Source organism: Rhinopithecus roxellana, chromosome 21, assembly GCF_007565055.1.
Source record: "Rhinopithecus roxellana isolate Shanxi Qingling chromosome 21, ASM756505v1, whole genome shotgun sequence".
Lineage (NCBI taxonomy): Eukaryota > Metazoa > Chordata > Mammalia > Primates > Cercopithecidae > Rhinopithecus > Rhinopithecus roxellana.
This window is the reverse complement of record NC_044569.1, coordinates 18285817-18299201: the sequence shown is the minus strand read 5'-3', so window position 1 is coordinate 18299201 and position 13385 is coordinate 18285817. Positions and strand designations below refer to the sequence as shown.

At 54.0% G+C, this 13385-nt stretch overlaps 1 protein-coding gene across 13 annotated transcripts in view; it reads left to right on the top strand.

Annotated features, from left to right (window-relative positions):
- CELF4 (CUGBP Elav-like family member 4) overlaps nucleotides 1-13385 on the top strand; it is a 321108-nt gene that overhangs the window by 227943 nt on the left and 79780 nt on the right. The gene's annotated exons all lie outside the window — the stretch shown is intronic.

The window sequence follows — 13385 nt, the reverse complement described above, 5'->3', positions numbered from 1 at the left end:
TGCTGCAAAGAATGTCAGAGGAGGCTGAATGCAGGACCTTCAAGACTGAGAGTATGAATGGCTGAAATAGAGTTGGAGTCCAAGCTGGGGGAGCAGAAGGTATTGGAGGGAGGGAGTCGGGCCCCTGGGCAGTGGCAGTGATGTTCCTGCCACAGCAGACTGGGGGTGTCAGGCCTTGGACTGGAGGCCATGCCAGGGAGAATGACCAGTCATCCAGCATGTGTTGAGGAAAGGGGAGAGGATGGCAGTGGAGGTTTTGGAATCACCTCCAAGGGAGCGAAGGTTGAAGAGAGCCACAGGCAGAGTCTCTAAGGGGAGAGGAGAGTGGGGCAGGTTTAGGGGTAGTGCACCTGTGAAAACCCTGATGTTCAGGGGTCGAGCAGGACCTGAGCCGTCTGCCCAGACACAGGCCAGGGAGGACAGGGAATTCAGAGGAGAGCTAGAGAGGGCACACTGGAGGCCAGCAGAGGGGGGTACGCCTGACCACACTCCCACACTTACACAGCATGCACATCACACACCATACCTACACCCAGTCACCCCCACACCTACACACACACACGCACATACACACTGCATGCACTGACATGCATACTCACACGTGAACATACATACACATGCATGTGCACGTGCAACACACACCTCACACACTCCTAGTCACCCATTTTCATGGCCCACCTGCATCCTTGCTAACACACACTCACACGCAGACCCCTCACCACACACTCCAGCCCTCACGCACACAGGCTCACGCCCACACCTGAGCCTGACACCCTTGCAGGCAGTGCCCGTGACCCAGAGACCCCGGCGTGTTCCAGGAGGAGGGCCGTGATCGATGCTTATTAATGAAGCTGCCCCGGAGATGGCTAATTGATGGCGGTGCGCGGCTGTTGTCTGGAATTTAACCCGATTCATCATTAGCCTGTTGGAAGCTGGAGAGCTGTGTTAATTAAGGCCAGGAAAAGAGACTTGGACGAGCTGGCGGTGCAGGCTCATGTTAGAAAACGGGAGGGCAAGGGGCAGAGGGAGGGAGGGGAGAGCAGAGGGAGGGAGGAGAGAGGGAGTGATTAAATCTAAAGCCCAGAGACAAAACAAATTCCAAAAAGCAAATGTCGGTGCCATTTCTAGGATGACTCAGGTTTGCGCTTGGCCAGCATCATCAGGCTGTGGCGTGGGGATTAAGAGCAATTTCCTCTCGATTTGTCATTTACTTGGTGTGGGCCTTGTTTTTTCTTTTAACATGCCTGGGGACTCTCTCCTGCTCTCGCCAGGCCTAGGACTGAGGCCCAGGAGCCACAGGAGAGAGAAAGGAGCTGTCCCCCCGGGTCAGAGCAGGGTGAGGGTGGAACCAGGACCCCTCTCCTGGCCGTGGAGAGGCTCAGCTTATAAACAGAGTCCACAGTGCCAGGGGAGTGGAGGGAACAGTTACACAGGAGAGGGCTTGGATGGAGAAGGGAGACTGGGCCCTGGATAACACAGACAAGGGTCTCCGTCCAGCCTCCAGGGGCCACAGTGTCACCCCCTTCTCACTCCCACCCAGCCAGTATGCTCTAAATCTCCGAAGGCAGTGGTCCCACTGAGGGCTGGGAAGGGCCAGTCACAGATGAAGAGAGCCCCTTGCCAGGCCCAGGACCCCACATCTGAGGGCTCCTAGATGGTTGTCAGCTGTCAGGGTGACAGGCCCAGAAACCCAGGGGTGAAGGGAGGCCTGAGAGTTTAGAAGGAAGACAATGAAACCTAGGGCTACATAGTGGCCCAGCACTGGGGGCAGCCTCTGGAAGATGGGCTTGAGTTGCGCAGTGGGGCGCTGGTACCAGGCAGGGTGGATGAGGGGAAATGCATGGGAGATGAGTTGGGGCTAGAAAAGTCTCCTTTCTAATCACTAGAGCTGGCCATCCTGGATTAGGACGCCCCATGCTAGAGGGAGCCTAACTCCAACACTATAGGTATGTGAGCAAATACCCAAGAGCCATACATCAGAGGTAAAGAAGGGACTTCCAGGAGAGTGGGAGGTCAAGTGCAGGACTGCGTGGCTGGGCATTCAGGGAATCAGACTACAGTGCACAGCCAGCGCCCAGGAAAGACGGACTCAGTGCCCTCCCAGCAAGGCCCTTCTGGACACTGGGTGGTGGCTTCTGCGGGGAAGAGCCACTCATGTTTGCTGTGCCACCCAATTCTACAGAACAGGGCCTGGCACACAGAGGTGCTCAGTAAGCGATGGATGGATGGATGGATGGATGGATGGATGGATGGATGGATGGATGGAGTTCGTGGCCCATCACAACAACAGCTTCAGTGCTGGTAGACCAAGCAGAGAGGGCAGAGCTGCGGCAGGGTGGAGGAGAGGCAGCGCAGGCAGAATGGGGCTATGAGAACCCAAGTTCAGGGTGCATCTTGCCTCTCTGTGAGGCGTGGCCTCCCCACCCCATTCTCAGCTCTTCCCCACAGAGTCCAACATCTTCAGTTCAGCAGAGTCCAAAAGAGCCTGAGTATTCCAGAGTGGAAAGGAAAATATGAAATGTCAGGTATTCCTCAAAGGTGACAGAAATACTAAGAAAGGCAGGGAAGGTGTGAGAGGAGGAGAAATAGGAACAGGGGGACGAGGGGGAGGAGAGAGAGAAGGGGGTTGAAGGGCAGGAGGGAGAGGGTAGCTGTCGCTTATTTCGTGGTGCCAGGCATGATGCTCAGAGCTTGGCCTGAGCGATCACATTTAATCCCCTCCACACCCCATGAGGGGATATGTGGATATGCCGGATATGCCTCTCAGAGGTTAAGTAACAGCCCTACCTTGTATGAGCAAGTATATGGCAGAGTTAGGACAGAAATCCAGGCCTCACAATTAAATCAGGGCCTGTTTCATCAGAATTATCTATCCACCACTGTTACTTAAAAAATTGCACGCCCTCACTCCCCCACCCTGAAGAGGGTTAGTGACCCAGCCTGGCCATGCCGGCTAATTAGCTTGGTTACCACGGCAGCAGATCTTAATTAAGACCACAAGGATCCTCCCACCCTTGCCAGTGCAGCCCTGGTGTGTTTGCGGGAGCAGCAAAACGGACGTGGGGCTTGGAGACAAAGAGCCCTCTGCCCTTGGCAGTGCAGGCCTCAGGGAGCTCTGGCTGAGAGGTGGGGGCACATAAGCCCAGCGGCAGCGTGGTCACGGGTCCACCAGTTCCGTCTTGGTGATTTTCATGGTGTCCCTCTACCTTACCTGCCACGTGCAGGAAGCATCCACCCACAAATATGGCTCCAAACCCCTAGCAGGGAGGGGCTCCCTCCCTCCCCCAGGAAACCAGCAGTGGGCTTGGGGCTGGACCTCTTGAGAGACTTTTCACCACTGTGAGGGGCACCTCTTTTGTTTGTGCCAACCCAGCCCTGCCGCTTAGGTGAGGGGAAAGCATTTTGTAGAGAGATAGGAGAGGGTGGAGGCTTGGAGAAGGATGGGAGAGAGTGGTGAGAGCAGAGAGAAGGAGGAGCAGGCAGCCCCAGCCGGCCCACCTGCAGGCTCTGTCAGGGCTGCTGGCTGCTTCTCTCTGGACACTGCCGAGCAGAGCAGCCTGTTGCATAGCAACTGCCTGGGCCTATTTGTGGGGGGCTGTACCGATGAGGCTACGTGGGCTGCAAAGGGTGCCACCTGGACCGAGGCCACTGCGTCCCAACCCACACCCTCCAGACCCTTTGCAAGTGGAAGGTGGGCAAGGCCTGGCTTGGACTGGAGTGAGGGGTCATTCCACAACCAAGAATGAAAGGCAACCTGGGGAAATTTGGGCCAATTCATCAAACACCTCTTATGCATAAGCTTTAGGCTCCTGTCTTCCCACAGGTGGGGAAGGCACCTGGTGCCAAGGTGCTGCTGGTCATTCTTGAACTGAACAAACATTTACCTGGTGTCTCGGGCACCTCTGTCCAGTCACCTCTGACCTCCTGCACACGCAGCTGCCTCCTTGCCCTTTCCAAACGTGGTCCTAGTGCAATGCTGTTTGCAAACTAACAGGAGCTCCCGCTGCCCACTCTATAAGCTCAGACCCTCCACGGCCACACCAGATCCTCTGCGGCCACACCAGATCCTCCCCACCTCCACCTGCCTGCCTGTCCTCCCACCCTCGGCGACTTGCCGCACGAGCTTTCACACCCTGCTGGCACTTCCCTCCACTCTCTTCCAGGTCTTTGGTGGTTATCCCCACCCCCACCCCATCCACACCCTGCCCACCCCATGAGTTTGCTCACCTGACTCATCAGGTTTCAGGAAGGACTGAAGGACTTGAGCCCCGTCATGAGGTCAGCAGAAGGTCTGCAGCATGGGAAGGACTTGAAAACCCTCTCCCACTACAGTTCGCTCATGCCTCCAAGACCCGAGTACACACCCCCAGCCAGGCACACAGCACCAACCCACACACCTGACTCCTTCCACCCTGACTCAAAGCCAGCATGCCCAAGTCCAGTCTGAATCCCCGCCATATCATTATCATACTCTGCAGCCTGTGCTGCTTCTCAGCGACCTTCCCATCATCCCCTTGAGGGCTACTTTTGATAGAAAGTGAGTCCAGAGGCGATGACTGGAAAGACGATAAGTGTAACTGGGTGGACCCAATCACAGAAGGCTTGCTGGAGGAGGAGGCAAAGGCTTGTGACTTCATTTTGCAGACACAGCTATGAGAGGAAAGGTGAAAAATGGAATGCAGCCAGTATGGGGAGATGGTGAGACCTGTCTGCAGATTACCCTGACATGACCTCAAGTGCTTTGTTTGAGGGACAGGGCGTCGGGGAAAGAAGGGACAGCCAGCCCCACCCAGGCAGCGCAGCACTGGAAGTCTGAATGAGAGGGGTGAAGAGCAGACAGGGCCTACATGCTGGTATGTGTCCTGACCTGACAAGCATCAGATGGCCTCCTCAGAGTGGGGAGTGGGAGCAGAGACCAGATTTATTAAAAAATCTTATCTGAAGGGTTTGCATTTTAATAGACTCTGGATTTGCATATTTTAACAATAACCTCCGGTTCTTCTGTCTGGTCGGTGCTCACTGGCTGTCTCTCTAAACGATGATCGCCACCGCTTCAATAAACCCTTCCTAATCCAAAGGTGAAACACGTCACTTTGCTGGAGGAGGGAGGATTAAAGGGCCTTTCTCTTTGGGCTGGAAACAAGGCTGTCCGGTGGTGACCCACTTCTGGCCTCTGGGCACTCTTGCTGCAAGGGCACAGATAAGGCAGGAGGGAATGAGGGCCATGACAGGGTGTGATGGAGGATTCAGTCATCATTTGCTCAGTACTTCCTGACCATCTACTGTGCATCGGGGCCATGCTGGGCCCTGCGTGGGCCTCAGGAACTCCTCAGGGTGGAGACAAACAGACAAATAAATCCATAAATCTGTCAGGTGTCTCTGAAATCACTGCTGAGGCTGTCCTGGAGTCAGAATTTTATGCTGACAACAGATGAGATTTCTTGAGTCTCTAACCCCTCTCTATGGAACACACCATATGCGATTTATTAAGGAGGTAATTAAAGCATTAATATATTTACAACAAGCTAGGAATAATGTGTGGCGCTTCTGCGGTTCCCCTGGGATCTGGTCTCACTAGGGGACTGCGGAAGCCCTCAGGCAAGAGTTCATTCTTTCCTCCCACAGCGACTCCAAGCCTACTAAGCACAGCCCCTGGAATTCAACAGGGCCTGTGCTTCAGACCCTGCCCTCCTGGGGCTTTAAACAAATAATTTCATCATTAATTAATTTGTTAATTACAATTTGCTAAGCGCTGGGAAGACAAATTTCTGGTGGAGGGCAGGGTCTCTGGAGAGCAAACCCACCTTTGATCCCCACAAGCTCACTGGTGAGTTCTCTGTCCTTATCGAGTTGGTTGCATCACCAGGCTTTTATCCCTATGGCTGAAAATTGTTGGTCTATCCCCTCAAAATCGTACAAAGCTTATCTTTAAAAGATGGACTGATGATCTTTCTGGAGATAGCACTGTGCACAGACCTGAGCAATGCTTAAAACACCTGATGATCCACAAAACACCTGATGTCTGGTGTGCGCAGATGAAGATGGGGACCCAGAAAGGCAGCCCCAGGTCAGAGCCATGGGCAAGCAATCCGTGCTGTCACACAGGGCCCACACTCAGAAGATTCCCACGCTTGAGTTTCATGCTCTGCAATCTCCATCTTTAAATTCTTAACACTTAATCTTTGAACGTGTGCTTTGCGAGTGAAGTCCATGGGGCTTGGAGTCTCTGCTCATGCACAATTCAGCCTCTCTTCACCTGCCCGGTCCACCCATGTCCAGTGTCCCACCTGCAACCATTGGTTTCCTTTGTACCAGTCAGCAGTGGCCTAGGCACAGGTTAAGGGGGTCAGCGTTGGTCACATTCACCCTATGGTGGTAGCCCAGGCTGGCCATGCTATGCCACATCTGACCAGTCAAAAGAGGCCATGACTCAGCAAAGATGAACCTATTGCCCAGATACCTAGTATGTCCCAGGCAGAGAGTTTACAATACCCTTGAAAGTTTCCTGTCCACTGTGGGTTAGGGCCGAGGGCCTATGGGAAGAGGTGATGTCTGGCTCTACGTCTCAGAGCCCACCTTCAGCTGGGACTTGACACATCAGTCCACGGCCAATGAAATGGGAGCCCAGCAATCCTCAGGCCCAAGCTGTATCCCAGGTTGGGACTCCAGGGGCCTGTGAAGGTCCCTGTGTCTGAGGCAGAAATCCCTTGGGAACTTCTCCTGCCTGGGGGACCTCTCTTGCAGCATTCCTGAGTTTGGCTTGCTTTTCCAGCTGAAGGCACCCTCCAGGCATAAGCCACAAAATACAAACTGTGAAATTTTGGTGACTCTGCATAGGAGGTAAATGCTCTGATATTTGCATTTAAAACTGGCATTGCACAAAATAAAGATGAACTGTAAAGTCTGTGCTAATAATTTAAAATTTATAGTTTTCTTTACTTAAAGTGACATCAAATAGCAAATAAAAAAAATCCCAGGACAAGTTGAGAGAGTGAGCAAGACCAAGAAGGAAAGGAAAAAGGCTTTATATTTTAGTACTGTAATGACACTTTTTATTTTGGCGCTTGGAACAACGGGTCCTGCAAATTATGTCTGTTTTCTCAGAGCAGTGACGCTGGTGGGATTAGGACACAGACCCTCCCAGTGAGCTCTAGCGTGCTAGTCTGCTGATTCACTGTTTCCATGACCATCCTGTGTGCTGGGGTGGGGTTGGAGGGCAGAGCATAAAACCTGAGTTCTCTGGGTGGATACGAACTGGTGTTGTCCTAAAACACCAGGGTAGATGACGAGCAGGGCCAAGTCCACACAAGCGCATCCACAAGTAGGTGGTCAAGGACTACCCCTCCTCAGAGACCACACAGGAATGGGGAGGTAAGAGCTGCCTTCCTGGTGAAGGCTGCAAATTATGTCTGTTTTGGGAATATATGAATCTGTGCCTCCAGTGGTATTCCTCTGAAGCTTGGCGAGGTGAGCCCTTCTGCTGAGCAGGGAGCCAGGTATCTTCAGGCTCCAACATGTCCCAAAAGGAACCAGAAGGACCCTCAGCTCTGATGTTTGAATAGTCACTCTGGAGAGCATTCTGGCCATCCCATGGGCCAGTCACCTCAGCTGTCAGCATCTATTCTCCCTCTCCCCAGCTCCCTGCAGGGCATTGGTCCCCACCTTCCAGTGCAGGCTGACCTTTGTTGAGAACCTGCTCTTCACATTTCTTCTATGATCTTGTTCAATCCGAATCCCTCCGCTCCCTCCACAGTGAATTCTTTTAGGATGTCTGTGATGTCACATACCACTAATCAGGTGCACACATGTACTCCAGGGAAGAAGCACAGTCCTGAGGTTGCCTCTGGGGATCCGTGAGTAGGGGCCCAGATCTCTGCTCTTGTTTGTGAAGTAAGTCTCTCTCCATCTCCATCTTCCTTTCTCTCTCTCCCTCCCTAGTAAGGTAGGGGAGAAGAGACGTGTATAGGCAGGAAAATGTCACTCACCAGCCCAGTGAGCTAGCCCAGGTCATACCAGGACCAGGAAAGGAGTAGTAGGAACCGGTGGGGTGAATCAGGGCCACCTTCTCAGACAGGGAGGGGCTCCCTGCACCCTGGTCCTCGGGGAAGGAGGCAGCAGAGACCTGCAGAGGCTGGTGGGAGTAGACTTGGCAGCACAGAACCAGAACCAGAACCAGATGCAAGAGGAGGCAGGGGAAGCGGCGAGGTTGGGAGGGAGTCAGGAAAGAGCAGCTTGGCCTGTCTGTCTGTCTGTCTGTGTGCCCACGAGCCACAGGCCTCCCCTTCCACAGGGAGCCACACTGGACAGGTGAAGCCTTTCGACCAGCTCAATCATCGTATTTATTCTAATTGTATCGTAATCGTCCCCAAGGAGGCTGGTTCAAATGAGCTTGACATTATTAAAATTTTAATGCCCGGTTTTCATAGCTGAATGAATATTTAAAGGGTATGTCCCAGCTTAAGTTATGATGATGAAGAAATTAATGGAATGTCTTGTTTAATGCATGGATATGTGTTGATGCAAAAAGTGGCAGAGGGATGGGGAGGGGGAAGGGAGGCAGAGCCTGAGTGGAAGAGGAAAGGGGCCATCCACCTGCCCACCCCCGCCACAGGCGGGAGCAGAGACAGCTCTAGGTCTGGGCCAGGCCCACTCATTTCCCCAGAGGGGCGCTCGGCTGAAGTAGAAACACAGTCCGCAAGGGTTTGTGATGTCCCCAGAGGACTGACCCCAGGAGCCTCCAGAGAAGCTGCAGGTAGCTGTTCCTGACCCAGGGAAGGCAGGTCTGGCTCACTAAACCCCCTTCGGGCACCTGGAGGAGGACACCAACTGAAGGCCGTGGGGCATCCATGGGGACACTGAGGACATCTCTGAAAGAGAATCGGCAAGGAAGGCTCCTGTGCCCCAGCCCGGATTCCCAGCAGCCACAAGCCCCAGGGCCCTGCGGGAAGGACAATGCGCTAGTGGAGAGGAATGGTTGACAGAGGAGCAGAGACGGGGGCAGGAAAAGCACCAAAGGGGTCCTGAGGCAATGGCCAGGGTCCCAGGGGGCAAAGTTACAAGCAGGGCAAGGAGATGGCTCCCGGCCTTCTGGTCTTCCTCCTGGCCTCACTCTTGGCTCTTCCCTCCTCTCCTGGCTCTTGCCCTGACCCCTCTGCTCTCCTTCACCCTTGCCCTCTCTGGCATTCTCTTCACCTCTCCCCTTGCTCTGTCATCGTGCTCTGCCTCGTTCTCTCCCCATCTCTGTTGCCTGGCCCAGGCTCCTCTCCCAGGACAGATGTGCTCCGTCCTCCTCCCTCTTCAGGGCAGAATCAGGGTCAGGGCTGGGTGAGGCTGGCCGAGGACTAGGGGAAGGAGGGAGGTTTCCCTTCAGGCCGGGGCCACCTGTACAGAGCCTGCTCCAGCTGAGAAATCTTCCCAACCAAGCCTGACACTTTATTTCTGCTGAGAATTAAGAAAGCACAGGGCCGTATATTATCTCACCATCTAGCCCAGCACCTCTCTGACAAGCCCCTCAAAGGCTGTCTGGATGCTGACCACCATCAGATCATAATGGGACATGAAAAATGAACCCAGGAGCCATGGCTGCATGGGAACCAATTCAATTCTCCTTTACCAATCTGTTTAGAGCACCCCGTAGGTGCCTAGCCCATGGCTGAAGGCAGCTGGGAGGCTGGATAAGACCCCATGTTCCTGCTGTCAGAAAGCCCACAGTAAAACTGGAGAGAAGCAGAGGGGCCTGTGTGTGAGGGGTGAGCCCAACAGCACACCATGGAGGACGTCTGCCTGCACCATGCAGGGACCATCTGGTTGGGAGGGCTCCTGGGGCAGGGATGCTAGGCCAAAGCGTAACAGGCACCCAGGTACCAAGGACAGTGGGCTGGCTGCCTGCGACTGGGGTGGCCTCTAGGGCGGAAGCCTGCACACACAGGGAGATTTCATTTGCCCAGTTTAATTTACCGTGGAAAATGGGACCCATCATATCAGAAATAGCTCTACCCTGGCCGTGCCAATCCGAAGGACTCACCCCAGCTGCTCTCGGGCCCAACTAGAGAAGACTGGCCATAAAACACAGAAACGAGGTGCCAGGAAAGGAGTCTCCTCCAGTGGTCCCAGCCTTCCTCCCACACAGGATGAGGCCCCTAGGGATGTGGGGTCTGCCTAGCATGCTCTGGCCCCAGGAATGGCATCACTTCCCAGTTGGGACAGAGCAGCAAAGCCCAACAGATTCTGGTTCACACTCCTCTGCCTGCCCCTTCTCAGCCAGGCCTTCCTCCCTTCCTTGCAGGGGAAGCCTGAATTCCCCATCTGGCTCCCTGCCCCCCTCTTTTCCCCCCACCCCCCTGGCCTCTGCTTGGAACTTTCCTGGACCATCCCAAGCCCATTCCACCTGCTCCCAGCATCTCCTAAATGAGTAGACAGATGTCAGGAGTCCTGGGTTCATCTTGATATCACCATTTACAACCTTTGTGACCTCAGGCTAACTTCTTAACCTATCTGAAACTCCATTTCCTTTATTTGCATACATCTTAGGAGAAGTTGTGATGATCTAGCAATGCGATGCGTATAGCAACTGTTCCTGTTCTCAGGGGTGTTGTGGATCCTTGGGGAGGCCTGGGCTGCCTAAGCTCCACCCCCACTTGCAAGTCAAATTCCAGCCTTGAGTGTACCTTTTTAATGGAAAATGTGGAGCTCCTTGCAGCACCCTTCCCAATGGGGTACCAATCAGGCTTCATGAACTAGGGGGCTTATTTGTTGGTTAGAGCTGTCATAGCAAAGTACCACAGACCAGATGGCTTAAACAATGGAAATGTATTTCTCACAGCTCTGGAGGTTGGAAGACCAAGATGAAGGTGTGGGCAGGATTGGTTTATGATGAGGGCTCTCTTCCTGGCTTGAAGACGGCAGCCTTCTTGCTGTGTCCTCCTATGGCCTTCTCTGGGTGCACATCCCTGGTGTCTCTTCCTCTTCTTGTGAGGACATCAATCATATGGGATGAGGGCCCTACTCTTATAACTCCATTCAACCTTAAGTACCTCCTTAAAGGCACTATTTCCAAATACAGTAACATTGGGGGTTAGGGCTTCACCATATGAATTTTGGGGGGACACACTTCAGTCCATAACAGAAGCCAAGTGGACTAGGCTCAAAGCATGAATAGACTGTCAAGAGGAGGAGGCTGGGAGGGACAGCAGGGAACTTGTAGGCCCAGGGAATGGACCTGGGGGAGGAAGGTGCCAGGATGTGCGGTGGGACTGGTGCAAGAGGTGTTGGGGTCAGATTTTGGCCAGGGGGGTCAGGCAGAAAAGATACTTGATTTGCTGGCCCAAAGAACCTGGCCTCAGTCTCCCTTTATGGGATGGGTATTTTTCCCATTTACTTCCTCCTTGGTTCCCTCCTCCTGGAGCAGCTGAGGTCAAATGAGATAAAATATGACAAAGCCAAAGGCCATTGCATTGGTAGCACTCATGTGCCTACTCATCCTGGCTGAATCCAAGCTCTGCTGCTCCTCAGAGCTTTGTTCTTCTCATTGAAAAGATGGATATAATAATCCCTACCTCAGAGAATTGTAAAATTACATAAGCAGAAAAGCTGTAGAAATCTGTCCAAGAGAACATCAGGGCTGGAACTGGGTCCAGGTCAGTCCTTAAGACCTGTTTGGGGGAGAAGAATGCTGCAGGTTTCAGAGAAGGGAAGGCTAGGAGGGCGGGGCATTCCAGAAGGACAGCCTAGGAAAGGGTGAGATGCTGAGTCCCAAACAGTACTGGACAGGGAACCAGGAGCAACCTGGCTCCCTCCTGAATCACCTCTCCCATAGCCAGATGCCTGGGTGGCCTTCTGGATCCTTCCCTCAAGGACTGGAAAGGAGCTGGTTCACAGGGAAGCCAGGAACTTCATTACATTCCTCCTCCTTCTCCCTGTGATTGGAGTTTGTTGTAACACGGCAGTGTTCTCTGCTGCCAGGACTTGGGAACAAAGCACCTTGCTTCCCCTCATCTCCATAAGGGATGTCAAGTGGGGACCTGGTGGTGAACAATGACACCCTGGTCCCTCTCGGTGGGCTGGCCCCGGCATCCTCCCCTGCTGCCTCTGGCTACCTGTGCCTCCTTCCTTGTCGGCTGTGTCCTGCCTCCCATCTCTGTCCTTACCGGCCGCGGCTCTGCCCTTCCCCTGGCCTCGTGCTCACCTTGCTGAGTCACAGGCACCCATACTCCCCCACCCAGTTGTCTTGATGCAGCCAAAACTCACTTCAAGTCCTAGACCAGAAGGCAGGAGGAAGCTTGTGACTGGCTGGTCCAGCCGCTGTACGGGAGGGAATTGGCAACGAAAGGTCTCAAAGCACAGGACAGATATGCAGAAATCTCCCCGCAGGCCCCGTTTCCCAGCTGTGTCCTGCCACATGGTAGCCTTGGGAAGCACCTGAATGCCTCTTGGCCTCAGCCTCTCATCTCTTAAATGGCGGTGTTTGTACCTGCCCCACTGCCTCTCTTAGTCTGAGGTTGTGAGAGAAATGCAGATGCAAGAAAGGCTCAGGGAGGTGCATAAGGGCAGAAGCACCGGTGAAGACATCAGGTCCAAATCCGCTTGCATGATTCTCCTCATGTTTATTGCTTAAAACATGCTGAAACCTCTGGGCTGTAGAGCCCACCCTGGTGCCTCTCGGTGAGCCTTGAAGCCAGGCAGCCAAGCCCGGGATGCTTGGAGTCCAGAGACCCCTAGTGGCCTGAATGGGCCATTGACACAGATCCCCAAGAGGGAAAACAGGCTGGCAGGCTAGGGGAGTCAGGCGTTGCTCTCCTGTCCTCCTGGCACCCAGACACCACAGGGGACAAGTAGCTGTGCCCACTCTGCGCACTCCCTGAGAGAACGGCCCTAGTTGCAACCGGGAGCCACAGCCCTGAACTCTGCTTTAACCTTGGAGCTGGATGGCCCAGAGCGTTGGCCACGCCTGACCCACAGGCCACACTACCAGCTGGTAGGTGCTGGGATGAAGCTGGATGCCCTGGCCTGGGTGGGGTCCATCTGCAGCCAGCAACAGCTCATTTCCATAAAGGCAGATGTCTTGAGTGAACCAGGGCTGAGCCAAGGGTGTACTTTGGGGACACAAAGGCCTGTGCGACACAGGGACAGGCAGCATTTCTGTCAACCTGAGATTCTGCTATCAAAGGCTAGCAGGACTTGCTTGGAGTAGGAGGAGGAGGCACCTCAAGGTCTCCTGTCCAGAGACACCCTCTTGAAAGAATGGGGCCATGGGGCTGTGCCGTTGAGGGGAGACGGGCAGCTCTTTGGTGAAGGTGTGTGTGCTTGCAGCAGCGTGTGGGAGCATGTGTCTGTGGATGCAGTCTGTGTACCTGCATCCACCTGTGCACCTGAGTGCTGGGTGTCTG